The following is a 16,017-nucleotide window of genomic DNA, read 5'->3' as shown; positions in this document are numbered from 1 at the left end:
AGGGCCAATCGCGTGTGAAACTCCCCACGAACCCCCTGTTAAGGAAAGCGTCTCATGGGCGCTGAATACCTGAACTTCCGGTAGTTGATCGTGGTGAGGTCGCCAGGCTGTCCGACTGATGAATGCAGAAGGTGTGACGCGAGAAACCGGTGCAACCCTCTCCCTGGAATCAAAAGGGTCAGGAGTGAACCAGCTCGCAAAGCCACTAATGCGGACTTCCCTAATTTTCGTGATGTCGGGACAGTGCAAGCACTGTCAGGGAAGGCGGTTCATGAAGATTGTCCGCAGATGAATACTTCAGCAATGACTCCAAAAAAAAGGTAGATGGCAAAGGCTGTGGTTGGAGATGATTGTCCACAGTAGAGGGCTGCTATGCTCCAGGAAATGGCAGCAGGCAAAAGGCAGAGCAGGGATGATTGTCCACAGCAGTGAGCTGCAAGGCTCCTGGAAATGGCAGCAGGCAAAAGGCAGGACAGAGGAGAAAGTCCACAACTGAGTGCTGCAAAGGCTCCAGGAAATGGCAGCAGGCAAAAGGCAGAACAGGGAAGAAAGTCCACAACTGAGTGCTGCAAAGGCTCCTGGAAATGGCAGCAGGCAAAAAGGCAGGGCAGGGCCAGAAGCAAAGGCTGAGAGGGATAGGACTGGACTGGACCCAAGGCTGCCTAAGAAGGGAACCCAAGGGAACCCAGGGGAACCCAAAGAGGAGAAGGACCAAACCCCAAGAGAACCAGCAGGGAAATACCAGGAAGGAAGCAAGAAACCAGGCCAAGGTAGGTAGGTGCAGGAGCAGGGGGCTGCGGTAGTGAGGACGCGATCCGGAAACAAACCGTGTTGAGACGCGGTGAGTTTCAAGACTCAGGCCCTTAAAAAGGGCCGGCAGCACCCGGGAGGCTTGGAACGCAAGCCGTGCTGTCCCCGGGTGCTGCCGTGCCCAGAATGGGGCTTGGGAAGCAAGCTTGCAGCTTCCCAAGCACTCTGTGGACGGCGCATGCGCGAAAAAGCGAAACACGGACTTCCGGGCATGCGCAAATCCAGAGACACGGGAAACCCAGAAGCGACGAGTGCCGCAAAAGGCAGTGGTCCCCCCAGCCGATATCGGGGATAGAAGCGCCAGGATGGGGCGCGCCGGGACCTACAGGTGCGCCCCCTGCCCCAGGTAAGTGATGTGGTAACACCCCCGAAATACACGTACACCGCTCGCACAGGTCAAGCGCGTGTGAAACTCCACGCGAACCCCCGAAATACACGTACCCCGCTCGCACAGGGCCAATTGCGTATGAAACTCCACACAAACCCCCGAAATACACGTACCCTGTTCGCACAGGGCCAATCACGTGTGATTCTCCCCGCGCAGCGGGATACGTGTATTCAGAGAGGTGCGTGGGGAGTTTTACAGGCGTTTTCTTGGTTGGGGGGGCTGTATGCTGGTCCACTGGCCTGTGCGCCATGTACGGGATTTGTGCGCTGTACATGGCGCATGGGGTGGGGTTAGGGGTGTAACTGGCACTGCTGCAGGGTCGCTATGCCACTCTGCGTCTCGGCTGGTAATGGATGTTAAAATCCATGAATATGCTGTGTGCGGAAATGGATTTTGGCGCACGCGGCTGGCTCAGACTGTTGCACGCGCCCACTGTGTGCCAGCGGCGTGCACAACTTGTGCGCTGACTTCTATGAATTACCCCCTCAATCACTTTCAAAATTTCGGCCAAATCAGTTACTCGAATCAAAAGTTATTAACAATAGAATTTTTAGGGGTTCCTACGTGTCACTGACTCACCTTAACTATAGGCCAGCTTTCTCTGCCCTATAATAGACAGCTTTCACCACCCTATAATAGATATATACACACACACAGTTTTGATTTCTATGTGGGTTTTAAGATTATGCAGACTTGATAGAAAGGCATATGGAGTGTTGAACAGAAAAGAACATAACCTCTGTATTGATGTTACAAAAAAATACAAAAAACGATTGTAAACAGTTATGTTTAGCTGTTTTTTTTACAATGGCGATTTATTGATTTCTTTAATAAGATCTGGTTTTTCATATGTTTGTCTCATGGGAGGCGTAAGATGATTTGTTCTTGGTAAAACAATATCTCTGTTGTATTTTCGCTCTTGAAGAATAATGGAGGTTATTCATACGGTTGTGTTTAAATTAAGACACATATCTTGCGGCAAGATTCTCCTTACATTATTGCCTCACATACATTATTGTACTGTTGTTCTATCTCCTCCACAGTGCAAGGTGCTTTGCTGCATACTTTCTCCCTCGTGCACAAGATATTGGGCCTCATTACAGGTCCGGCAGCGGCCTAGCCGGTAAAATCGGCAGGCTGTCGCCGAACTTGCCCATTTTTCCAGTGGCCGGGAATGGGCAATTACTGGGTCATTATGGCCCCGCTGGACCCTGTAATTGGCCATTCCCGGCCACCAGTAAGAAAAGCTCACCATTCCCATTGAGCCCGATAGGGACCAGAACTCGTAGTTTGCCGGTACGGTAACAACGGTACCAGCAAGCTACCGGTACCATTGTTACTGTACCGGCAAACTTGTAATGAGGCCCATTGTAGCCCACATTCTCATCATCATCTTTTTGAGGGTAATCAAAATACGCAAGTTCAAATCAAGGTTTGCACAAATTGGCATTTCCTGCGGGTCGAGATACAGCTTTATAAAAAATGCCAAGTAATTAGTACACTATATAAAATGTGTAAAGTGAAGGAAATCACTGTCTGAATCTGGCTCATCATGGGCTGTGCAAAGCTACATTTGCACATATAGTTGTCAACATTATCCATTCCAATCTGTGGGTGCTTATCCAGTCCTGTTTTTTCTTTTCATTCTTGGACTTGTAGTCCCAGTTTTATAATGGTGAAAGCAGAACTCCAAGTCCCAGAATACAAATAAGAAAAATAACCAGGGCTGGATAAGAACCTACAGATTGGAAGGGATCTTGTTGGCAATATGTACACACATCAGCAATTAGCTAGTGCCTTACAGGATTTACGCCTCCTTACCAGCCCTCACGCGGAGCAGCACTCAGGCTCACCTCTGAGTAAGGCTGGGTGAACACCTGTTAAAATGTCAGACAAATATTTGCGGGTCACCAGGCCGAATGTTCGGTGACCATAAAATATTTCCCAAATTTGGAGGTGTGACATTTTTCCAACGATTCTCTACGAAACGAAAGCAACCCTACACTTCCAACAAGATCCCCTCTTTCCCCATGGTCTCAAAATGTCCTCCTGAACCTCAAGAAGAGTTCATTTCTTTTTTCTAATTTCTACACAAAATGGCTGGAAATACCAAAAGGTGTAACATGCACCACTTCACTGCTCAGACCTGTTGGGATGTGTTGTTCATCTGGTGAATGCAGAACGCCTGCTCTCCCTCACGTAGCTGTAGTGTCCATCATCGCAGGATAAACTGGTAAGTGGCAGGGACCACACCGGAGCCATCAAGTAAGAAAGTGGAATAAGGTTTATTATTGTTACGGGGTAATAGATATGCAATAGGGAGAGAGTTGATGTAGCTACATCCTTAGGCTAGCATCTCCCATCCTGAAGAACACAACTGACATATGTGGAACACTAAGGACCCACAGTGCTCCACCACTCGGTCTCGGGAGGATAGATCAGGGGCACACTCGGTCTCGGGAGGATAGCTCAGGGGCAGTGTGCTCGTCTTAGAAGTAAGACCACGCTCAGCAACACAAGATTGATCCCCTGGTCCGCGCTTAGAAACCTCTGGGTATTAAGCGCGTTATAAATAACCCATTACGATTACACCGACGTTCTAATATTCTGCATTGGATTAGCAGACACCACAGAAGCCCACAGTTCTTACCCCTAGGTGACCTTGAACACTTACTTTAAACACTTTGGAAACGTTTGATTGACATCTCTGGAACTCAACCATTGGAAATGAGGGTAGTTCAATTAATATCTAACTTAGTTCTTAAAGGATTAACTCAAAGCGCCACAAAATAGTTCTTATTGCTCCATGCATAATGTCTTCACAATGGGTACTTTTAGTTATGCCCTGAAGGATTTGGTGCTAGATTGGGACCTGCTATCAGCAGGAAGCCAGGGTCCCTCTCACGCGTGCGCGCAGATCATAACTGACAGTGTGGGTGCTGGGGGAGGGTAGAGGTTCACAAACCTAATGAGTGTAGGAGCAGTGCAACAGTGAAGCCCACACATGTCGAATGTTCAATTAGGTCAAGAGTCTGCAATCTGCAAATCTCCAAATGATTTGCACTATAACTCCCAATAATATCTCACTATTGATTATGCAGGCGAGGGTTCCTGGGAGGTGTAGTCAACAACCTCCGAAAGGCCAAAGGTTGCAGACCCCCTGCTTTAGGGCGTGAGTGACATTTGGTGCTGGGTATGCAAACCACAACATACATTGAGCATAGATCGAGAAACATGGCTGCTGGCCATCACCTTTTGTAGCCCTTCCCTGTGCCCCAACACCTTCTATGCCCTGTTCCCACCATGTGGATGAGGGTTCCCCCTCCCACTTCATGTTCACACACAAGGAGATGGCATGCTGCCACTGGTCATGTGTGAGACCTCAGAGCCGATAGTGTGGGTGGCACCAGCAGCAGTGTGAGTGGTCCTGGGTACAGGCAATAGGTTTAAGCAATGTGAGTCTGACCCCACACCATTGAAGACAACTGCCTCATCACAGGGTACAGCTGCAACCTATTCAGGGCATGCTCAAAATAAGTGCGGGTTCATTTCAAAACGATATTTGTGGGATCCCTTGCCCACAGCTGGGAAAACCCATCTGAGGCAAATGTGTGGTCCTTTGATTGTACTAGAGATGTCTTCTAATGTAAATGTTTTTGAACATTTGAACATATAGGGTGTTGAATCATGGAAAAGTGCACATTTCTCCCACAATCGCCACGTGCCGAGAACAACACTGCGCAAGCCAGCGTGCAGAATAAAAAATGGGCGCCACGCTCATTAATGGAATTGTCTGCACAAAGAAACTGTAAATGCAAACCATGCCCCGGAATGCCCAAAAAACGCCCCCAGGCAAAGCATTAACAGCCAGGCAGCCAGGACGGCTACCTTTGCGTGCACCCCCGGCATGAAAGCTCGCTAGGAGGAGAACATCTTTGGACAGTTTGAGCTTACAGCAGCTGGCATCCAGAGTAGCGTCCCTGCCACCCTTCCTTTTTTCTTTGCATATCTAACTGGAGACTGGGTCTCCAGATGGGCTGCACTGGGGCTACACTTGCCTGACTTTGGAGTGCCATACTGATGGTAACTCCCCCTTTCCCACTGAGGGCTAATATTCAAAAATTGGGGAGAGTTGGATCCTGGCTGACTCTACACTACAGTTACCAGAAAGCCTTCTTGCCACATCCTGATACTTACGAGAGGGAGTCAACCCTGAACACCTGAATCCAATCAGCCTCACTGAAGTTTGCTGAGGCATGAAAGTTTGCTAGGAGGAGAACATCTTTGGACTCTTTGAGCTTAATGCAGCTGGGACCCAGTGCAGCGTCCCAGCCACCCTTCCTTTTTTCTTTGCATATCTAACTGAACACTGGGGCTTCAGCGGGGCTGCACCAGGGTTGCACATGCCTGACCTTGGAGTGCCATACTGATGGTAACTTCCCCCTCTCCCCACTGAGGGCTAATATTGACAAAATGGGGGAGAGTTGGATCCTGGCTGGCTCTACACTATAGTTACCAGAATTCCCTGCTGCCACATCCTGGTACTTACCAGAGCGAGTCAAACCTGAACACCTGAATCCAATCAGCCTCCCTGAAGATTGCTGAGGCATGAAAGCACGTTACGAAGAGGACATCTTTGGACTGTTTCAGGTTACTGCAGCTGGGACCCAGAGTAGTGTCTCTGCCACCATTCCTTTTTCTTTGCAAATTATATATATATATATATATATATATATATATATATATATGCAACACATAAAGAAAAAAAGACTATTTGGACATGGGAAATGGAAAAAGGACTATGTGGCTAGTGCATTTATAAACAGGGACTAACACTGTAGTCGCAATACATTTTAAGGTTTAACAATTCGAGTTGACCTTATTACAAAGTAATATATAAGTGAACATTTTAAGTCAATAAGAAAAATAAACAAATATTTGTAAAAGCAAACCTGGGATGCAAATAACACTGTTTTGATGAACTAAAACCAGAAAGGAACATTAGAGGAAAAGGAGCAACACGAAAAGCAGATTGTATCCAGAACTAAATAAAGTGTTCTAGTTCTGAGTCCCAGGCAGGGTGCCAAGTAAACAGGCCCCCTAATTTGACACAGGTGTCGGTGAACCCCAACCCGCAGGTATAGACATGGTAAATGCAGGAATCCATTGTAAATGCCGTTCACAGGCCAGAACGTCAGGACACAATTGCAGAAAGAAGCAGGAAAACTATTTACTCTGCACGTGAGTATTATTGTGAGCCACAAATCTGAAATAAATTGTCCAGAGGGCGAATTTTATTTACCACAATGGTGTATCAAATTTTATTCCGCATGATACAAAAATTGAAAAGAGTCAGTTAATGACCTGTTATTATACACTTCATTATTATATCACAAGACAGGACAGCAAAGGTATACATAAAAAAACTATCAAAAAATAGTCCACCACAATGAATATTCATAGTGCAGAATTCAGACCATACACAACAATCAGTGACATTCAACCATGCAACAATTACTAAAAAAAACATGACAACATTGATTGACAATAGGAAGTTGGATATACAAACTTTACCCATGGTGCTAGTGAACTAGCATAAATTGATTGCACCAAACACAATTGCCTGATTTAATCCTAAATAAGCCATTACCCATGTGGCAAATACTTGTGGCATGCCAATAAGATACCCAATATCCTAGCGTAGTAGGCATCAAGCTCATACATGGGTAAGGATAATAAACAAGCAAAATGGGGAAAGCCAACTGCATTATGAGTAATTTAAAGCACAGGCATACCCAAACATTGACTGTGATGACAGACAGTCAGCACAACCAAGAATGAGTCTAGAAGCAAGTACACTACGGCAAACACCTGGCCCCAGCTCAATTGGCCATGTTTTAACTTCACTATAAGTACCAGGCTGACGACTGTCCATATGCGCTGTCTCCACTATCGAAAAAGACATTTTGAGGGACATACATGAATTCCAGTGCGTACACAGCATGGCGGCTCCGGTTATACAGTTGTCCATCGCGGAAGGCACAGATGACGTGCTGCACCGGCGGTTTGGCCTCAATGGGCTGAAATAGCCCAATAGTATCACATGCTAAGCATTACCATTATGGCGGCACGTTGTGTCATTTAGATGACCCGACTATGTCACGTGCTCTACATCTCTGGTATGGCAACACATTGTGATGCTTAGGAGTTAATGTGTGCCGGAAAACAAAGAAGAAGGACTAATTGCTCAGTCCGGCTACAGCGAACGAGCGGCCACACATGAGTGCCTTTTTGGAAATAAATCAGCTGCTAAGATGCTGTATATTTGGAAATGCAAGTGTTAAAAATAAATGTTGAAAATTAAATTAAATTAAGACTAGCTACCTGGCATTAAACTCCCATGATTCCAAGGAATTCAGGCCTTTGTGGAGAGTTCTTAAATTAAAAATCCACATTTGTTCCTTATAGGCCAATTTGTTAGCTGTTTGTACTGTCCCACTTGCTGAGATTTTTTCAATGCAGAACCATGTTAATGTGTCTGCATTATGACCCATCTCGTCAAAATGGGAAACCAATGGGGCAGTAAGTGAACACATCCTGATCTTTGAACGATGTTCATTGATGCTCACATGGATCTCCTTTGAAGTTTTGCCCACATACAGCAACTGGCATGGGCATTAGATAGCATACACTACATTCTTGCTTTTGCAAGTAGTAAAGGTACGCAAATCCCAGCTCCTGCCATCATTGGAAAACAGGGTCATTTGTTTTAGAGAATTTACATGCCGTACATGAAGTACAGGGTTAATGACCTATGACTGTCCTGAGATTGATGACTCTAACCAAATTCCATTGTACAGGTAATCTGTTAGCTCGTGTGAGTTTCTGTGCCAGGCTTTTGCTCTTTTTAAAAGCAAAACGTGTTTTTTTGCAGCTTAAGCTTAAATGTAGATACACAGACTATCTGTTCTTTATCTGTACTTTTAGGTTTCACAATTAATAGGGCATCCCGATTAGTGTATCACACCCTTTTCCTTGAGTGTTTAATCAACTTTTTGGGGTACCCTTGGAGTAGAAGCCTAGCTCGTAGCACATCTGCATGTTCATTAAAGTGGGCGATACTTGAGCAATTTCGCCATAGCCGTAAAAACATGCCATATGGGAGATTCCGCAGTAGGCTTTTTGGATGTTGACTCTCATATTGCAAGGTTGTGTTGCGTTCCATGGGTTTTCTGTACAACTCTGTTTGTAGAAACCCCTCTTCAACAAAGATGGATAAATCAAGAAAAAATATCCTAGAAGTGGAAAATTCAAAAGTGAATTTTATATTTAGGTCCACCTGAACCTGGCCAAACCAAACATCTTTCCAGTTTAATAGAGTCCCCTTCCCAAAGTAGAAGGATGTTGTATATGTATTGATGATAGAACTTAATATGTTTGAAAAAAGGGTTAGTGACAATCAAAACATTATTTTCCTTGAACAGAGACATGAAAATAATTGCCAAGTTTGGGGAAAAGATGCAGCCCATCGCTGTTCCTTTAGTCTGTAGGAAATAATTATCTTTAAACATAAAGAAGCTCTTGACCAAAACTAATTCAGCACAATTGGTAAGGAATTCAGTCGAGACATTGTGAAGCAGAGGGCGTCTGTCTAACATGACACGCAAACTTGACACAGCTTTATCCTGGGGAATATTTGCGTAGAGGGCCTCAATATCGAAAGATACCAATATTTGCTTTGAAGCATCAAAGGGACGGCCTTCCACAAGATTAATCACATCCCTAGAATCTAAAAGGAATGTGGGAGTGGCCATTGCTAATGGTTTGATGAAGACATCTATATATTTAGACAAAGGTTCTAAAATAGAACTGCATCCAGAAACAATTGGACAGCCCGGTGGTCTCAAAGTATCTTTCTGGATTTTAGGGATGATGTAAAAGAGGGGAGTTCTTTCTTCTGAAAAGTTAATAAATTCAAATTCCTTGCTGGGCAAGAAACCCTCTCGAAATGCCCTTTCACTGATTGCAAGTATCTTCTTTTTTATTGATGGAGAAGGGTCACTATTCATTTTCTGATAGTGGCCAGGTATGTTAAGTAATCTGAGAACCTCTTGATTGTAAAGCTCAGCGTCCCAAACCACAATCCCCCATCCTTATCAGCAGCCTTAATCATTATAGAGGCATCCTGAGTCAGAGAATCAATCGCGCGAAACTCCGCAAGTTTGAGATTGGGTCTCCTGTTATTTCTTGAGTGTTCCATACATTTTTCCAATTCCTTTTAGACAATTGTTACAAAAATTCAAACTTCCGGTGCAAGCTGAGCTGAATTAGGCATAAAAGCTGAAGATTTCGCCAGCCCTGAGTTGGTAATTTCTCTAGTTTTTTCTGTGTCGGAAAAACATACTTTCAATCTAATTTTTCTCAAAAATTGTTGGATCTCACTAGCGAGGTGCATCGCACTAGGTGTTTGTGTGGGGACAAACGAGAGTCCTCGTTTTAGTATAGCCAATTCAAATTCGGTAAGGACTCGAGATGATAAATTGAAGATTGGTAATATCTCATTTACCACCTGTATGAGCGGTTGCGAGTTTGAAAATCCCGGTGCCCTTGCACCTGTGGTGGGGGCATTCTGTATTTGTGTGTGAGGCTGCCTGTATGCACCTGCCTTGCTGGAAATTCCTGCGGCCTCTGGGACCGCCCCTTCCTCGAAAAGGGTAATTCCCTGAATTCAAATTAATAGAGAAGCATGTACACTTTTTTTCCACAAACTCGCCTAGTTTATACTTCACATTTCCACGTGGTTTTCTAAATATAGAAAACTCCATGGGGGAGACCGTTTGCACTTAATTGCAAATGTTCATGGTCTCCTCAGCAGTGCTTAATTTGTGGGGGTAATTGCCAACCCTAGCGCTTATTTTTGATCCCCGGCACTTATTGTCTTAGACTCACTTTAATTATGATGTGGTGTCAGCTGCATTCATCAACCACAATGAGCAGGTGCGAGCTGTAGTGTAACCCCAAATATGTCAACACTGTGAGGAGCCCCTATGGGTGGTGGCAGCAGTGGTGCTTAGCCGCAGTGTCGTAAGAGTGCTACAAAATATTTGGGCCTTGCACGTTTTTATTTGACAAGTTAAGCACTGCTGCTGCGGAACGGTTTCTATTTTTTTCGTTTTTAAATGACCCCCAAGATTATTAAACAGAGACATAGAGATGTCACAAAAAAAAGACAGATCACGAACCAAAAAGAGCACACACATTCCAACATGCAGATGGTGGAGGGTTATGCCAATAAGTGCTGGGAAGCCGTGCAAAATTACGAGAGAGAAAAAATGAACGGGAGAAAATGCAGAATATGGCATTGGAAAAAATAACAAATGCAAAAAATGTCAATCAAGGGGATCGGGGGTTGCGGGTGTGTCCCTCACACCCCTTGATGGACATTCCAGGACTTTGGGAGTTGCAGGGATAACCCCCGCTTCCATAAAAAGGAAAGCGGGGGACAAGTAAGGTTGTAAAAAAAAAATACAAAAAGGAAAGGACCCTGCGGCGCTGGTTCCATTCTCTGTGCGTGAAGGGAAGCGGCGTTGCAGAGAGATGGGGAAGCGGCGACACACTTCGCTGTGTGCCTCCAGAGGGTAAGTAAGTGGCTAGGGGGAGCAGGTTGTTTGAAATGACAGCGGGAGGGAAAAAAAAATAAAGTTATTTTTGAAAAAATAACTTTTGGTTATTTCTCCCTAGGTCATTTCGAATTTGAATGCATCATGGGTAATCCTTAGAGCCGGGGTTCTCAGACAGCATGCATGCATTACCAAAGGGAAAAGAGCCAAATTCCTCTGGAGTGGATGGTTACTTTGTGCTTTGCTATTGTCCTTTATTTGTGGCAGCTATTTGTGTGTGTATTGTCATATTTTGTGTCACGTGCAAAGGGTGTATTGCAAAAGTTGAGAAGCTCGTTTGGCAACAAATTGCCAAAAGCGTTAAGAGCAGCCCACGTTATGTGTGGTGGAAAAAAATAAACAATATTCATTTATTTTTTGTCTATGAGACGGCTGAGGCTAAAACCTACTTCACATTTGCTGATATGCCATGGTTTTTCCCAAGAAATGGGTTGAGCAGAATTACTTCTGTGAAAGGGTTGAGGCTAAAACCTGCTTCACATTTCCTGATATGCCATGGTATGCCACATGACATGTTGAGCAGGATGATCTCTTTGACAGGGTTGAGGCTAAGACTTGTTTCACCTTTCCTGATATGCCATGGTATGCCACATGACATGTTGAGCAGGATGATCTCTTTGACAGGGTTGAGGCTAAGACTTGTTTCACCTTTCCTGATATGCCATGGTATGCCACATACCTTTAGGAACAGGATGATCTGTGTGATAGGGTTGAGACTAAAACCTACTTCACTTTTGGAGGTATGCCCTAGTATGCCACATGACACATGGTTGAAAAGGCAGGTCTAATTTTGAAATGGCGTTCCCTTTGCTCATACTGTGTTCCCATTTGATAGATCAGAGCAGCCTTTTAACCCAGCTCTCAAGACGCGGCTTGTTGCCCGTGGGCCCAGCACGCTGTGTCGCGCTGTATCTGGAGGAGGTGATCACAGGTAGCCTACTCCATCTTCAGAGATACCGCAGAACTTTCAAACAACCTGCCCACTTAGCACCTGCATTCAATGTATTTCTTTTTCCTTCCATTGTATTGTGGGTATTTTAATTCAATCCACTTTTTAGCTTGTATTTAGTCACGTTGTGGCAGCTTGAGTCCAATTTTATGTTCCTTTACCCGCTATGTAATTTTGTTTTGTAAGGCTCCATGTGTACCCCACCGAGGCGACACAATTCCAGAGCATTTTAAGATCACTTTGACATTCATTTTAACATTTTGAATAGTTGCAAGATTGGCAGATCGGCCTTTTTTTTTACTGTAATAACATTTATTGCATTGGTAATATATTGCATTTAATGGCATATAATGTATTTAATTTTAGCTGTTACAGTAAGGGAGCATGGAAGGTTGCCTTCTGCTTTGTCTGAGCACACTGTGGTTACTGACTGAATGCTGTTGGGTTTACCATGTTTTCACCTTGTGTCATGTGCCTTTGACAAGAGACATTTTACATTTCATGAGGTTTAGTGAGTCCTTCATTCTATCCATATCATGATGTTGTGCAAATGTATGTGTTTGCAAAAACTGCCCAATGTTTTCTTAGGCTTGGTGGAGAATGGGAAGAGGAACTCTCCTCATTCTGCCCAACCAATTTTATTTGGGTCTCCCAAAAAGAAATCATTTCTGCGAGGTCAGGGTCTGTATATTATGGGCTACAAATGCTATCAGCCACAACAAGCATGATCAACAGTGAGGGATCATGGGAGTTGTTGTCTAAAACATCTGAAGATCCGCAGGTTGCAGACCATTGTGATAGGCGATCAAGCACTTTCAGGACCGTGCTCTTTAAACTTTAAAGATAGTAGCAACTTCCTGGCCAAAGACTGGATCTAGAATTTAATTTAAAATAGGCCACCTTCAAGCTGAACAGCAGTGACTATTGTTAGCAAATTCTTCCAGGAAGCACCGTGGGATGTGCCATTCACCTATCCAAATGTAGGCTCTCCCCAACTCTAACATTCTCCTATCCACATCTAGGCTCTCCCCAACTCTAACATTCTCCTATCCACATCTAGGCTCTCCCCAACTCTAGCATTCTCCTGTCCACATGTAGGTTCTCCCCAACTCTAACATTCTCCTATCCACATCTAGGCTCTCCCCAACTCTAACATTCTCCTATCCACACCTAGGCTCTGCCCAACTATAACATTCTCCTATCCACATTTAGGCTCTAACCAACTCTCACATTCTCCTATCCGCATCTAGGCTCTCCCGAACTATAACATTCTCCTATCCACATGTAGGCTCTCCCCAACTCTAACATACTCCTATCCACATGTATGTTCTTCCCAACTCTCACATTCTCCTATCCGCATCTAGGCTCTCCCAAACTATAACATTCTCCTATCCACAGGTAGGCTCTCCCCAACTCTAACATTCTCCTATTCACATCTAGGCTCTCCCCAACTCTCACATTCTCCTATCCGCATCTAGGCTCTCCCAAACTATAACATTCTCCTATCCACAGGTAGGCTCTCCCCAACTCTAACATTCTCCTATTCACATCTAGGCTCTCCCCAACTCTCACATTCTCCTATCCGCATCTAGGCTCTCCCAAACTATAACATTCTCCTATCCACATGTAGGCTCTCCCCAACTCTAACATACTCCTATCCACATGTACGCTCTTCCCAACTCTAACATTCTCCTATCCACATCTAGGCTCTCTGCAACTCTAACATTCTCCTATCCACATCTAGGCTCTCCCCAACTCTAACATTCTCCTATCCACATCTAGGCTCTCCCCAACTCTAACATTCTCTTATCTACAAGTATGCTCTCCCCAACTATAACATTCTCCTATCCACACGTAGGCTCTGCCCAACTTTAACATTCTCCTATCCACATGTAGGCTCTCCCCAACTCTAACATTCTCCTATTCACATCTAGACTCTCCCCAAGTCTGACATTCTCCTATTCACATCTGTGCTCTCCCCAAATCTAACATTCTCCTATGCACATGTAGGCTCTCCCCAACTTTAACATTCTCCTATCCACATGTAGGCTCTCCCCAACTCTAACATTCTCCTATTCACATCTAGGCTCTCCCCAAGTCTGAAATTCTCCTATTCACATCTGTGCTCTCCCCAACTATAACATTCTCCTATCCACAAGTAGGCTCTGCCCAACTTTAACATTCTCCTATCCACATGTAGGCTCTCCCCAACTCTAACATTCTCCTATTCACATCTAGGCTCTCCCCAAGTCTGACATTCTCCTATTCACATCTGTGCTCTCCCCAACTCTAACATTGTCAAATGCCAGGAGTGCAGTGGAATACCATTAATTAACAGCTAACATCTGATACTCAACCACTGGGATGTTTCTTCCATGTAGTCAGAGATTTGAAGGGTAGCCAGTAGACCGTGCTAATCCATATGTAGTATCACACAAATGAGGATGGGTAAGGCCATTGAGTTCAGATATTGAGCATGTACTCAGGATGGTCATATAGTGTCAAATATGATGGCCTTGTAAGCAAATTCCAACACCCTCGATGGATCGGATTCTATTGAAGCTACGATGGGTGTTTGACCGTCGCATATTTGCGAACCCTACCAACACCCTCGATGGATCGGATTCTATTGAAGCTACGATGGGTGTTTGACCGTCGCATATTTGCGAACCCTACCGATTTTGGTGGTAGGCTGCTGCTTTTTACACAGTCCTACTGCCTACATATTTCAGTGTCCAATCCTACCGCTGTCCAGGCCTGCATGCCTCCGGCCCAGCCAGCCCAAAGTCCCCTGGAATTCAGAAGGTGGGCATGTTAAATAGCCCATTCATTTTATGGATGCATGCCTGACATCAGATGACGTGAAACAGACTCGTTGCACACGAAGAAGTTAAACTAAAGAACAGATCTAGGAAAGGAGGAACAAGAAGCTCATGTGTCAAGGTACGGGACGGCTTCGGGGCCTTTCAACTTTTTCAGTTGAAAGGGCCCATGAACCTCAGGAATGCCCCCAGAAACTTCCCCATGTTGCCAGTTAAAAGTCTTATAACACAGCAATATATTTCTGTCTATATTACTTTTGTTCTAGGGCTTGCCTTACAAGCTGCATTTGCGGGAGCCCTTGCAGCCGTGACTTCCCTTGCGGTATACACCTTGTTGCTTTTTCCACACCGGTTCCTCCAGAGCAGACACTTGCTGACATAAAAGGATGCATAGCTTTTCAGTGGGTATGTCTTGTTTCAGCTCCCTGCTCCCTGGTCATCTTGTGATAATCGGTGCCTGTTAACTCTCTCTTTGTCATTTCATTTGGTGAAATTGATGTGACATCATTTCCTGTCATGTCATCATTATACTACTTACTATTTTTGAAACTTTAAGATTCCTACAGATTTTTGGTCACAAAGTGTTGGCATGTATGCCATCGTTAGATAGGTTAGTTTTACCCAACTTATGCTGCTGGTTTGGTACATTTGCGTTGTTCTCCAAGTCTTTGCTCTCTTTACGAAGGAGAGTTGAGCAGAGGCGACATGGAGCAGATTCCAGCATGAGAGCTGGGGCTTGGCTGCATCAAGGTGTTTTGGTAAGTCAGGAGTACCAGCCCCAGGGTCTTGGAACGTGTCTCTGAGCAGCTCTCTTCCATCCTCTGGACTTCCTCTGGGATAATTTGTCTACCTGTGAGTTGCTCTCAGGAGGAGACGGCAGAGACTCAAACTATTACTTGCAATCCTCTGCTTTTTTTCTTTATTGGATCACCTAAAAAACAGGAGAAAATAATTGCACTGATAAAACACAAATCCATTTCACACAAATCATGTACTAGAAAACAACATTTTAAAATATTGCTTCTAAATTCAAATACAAACATTAGAATACAAAATCAGAACAAACAACTGTAATTCATTTTGGGAGACAACACAGCATATGTTTATATATGTATTTATTTTTTTACATTTTTAAAGCGCACACACAGCCCGCGGGCATCAAGGCGCTGTTACAGGAATTGTTTGTTTTTTCAGTTGCGTAAATGTTTTTTTTTTTTGTTGTCATAGTTGCGTATTTATAATGCTTAAACACCCAGTGGTTTCTAAGCGCGGACCCGGGGATTGAACCTGTGTTGCTTCGTGTCGTCTTGCTTCCAAGGCGCGCACTTTGCCGTTAAGTTATCCTCCCTATCCTATTTAACTTGAGAC

The sequence above is a fragment of the Ambystoma mexicanum genome, chromosome 14, assembly GCF_040938575.1.
Source record: "Ambystoma mexicanum isolate Mex_15411 chromosome 14, UKY_AmexF1_1, whole genome shotgun sequence".
Taxonomy (NCBI): Eukaryota; Metazoa; Chordata; class Amphibia; order Caudata; family Ambystomatidae; genus Ambystoma; species Ambystoma mexicanum.
The sequence above is the reverse complement of the archived record's forward strand: the minus strand, read 5'-3'. Positions refer to the sequence as shown.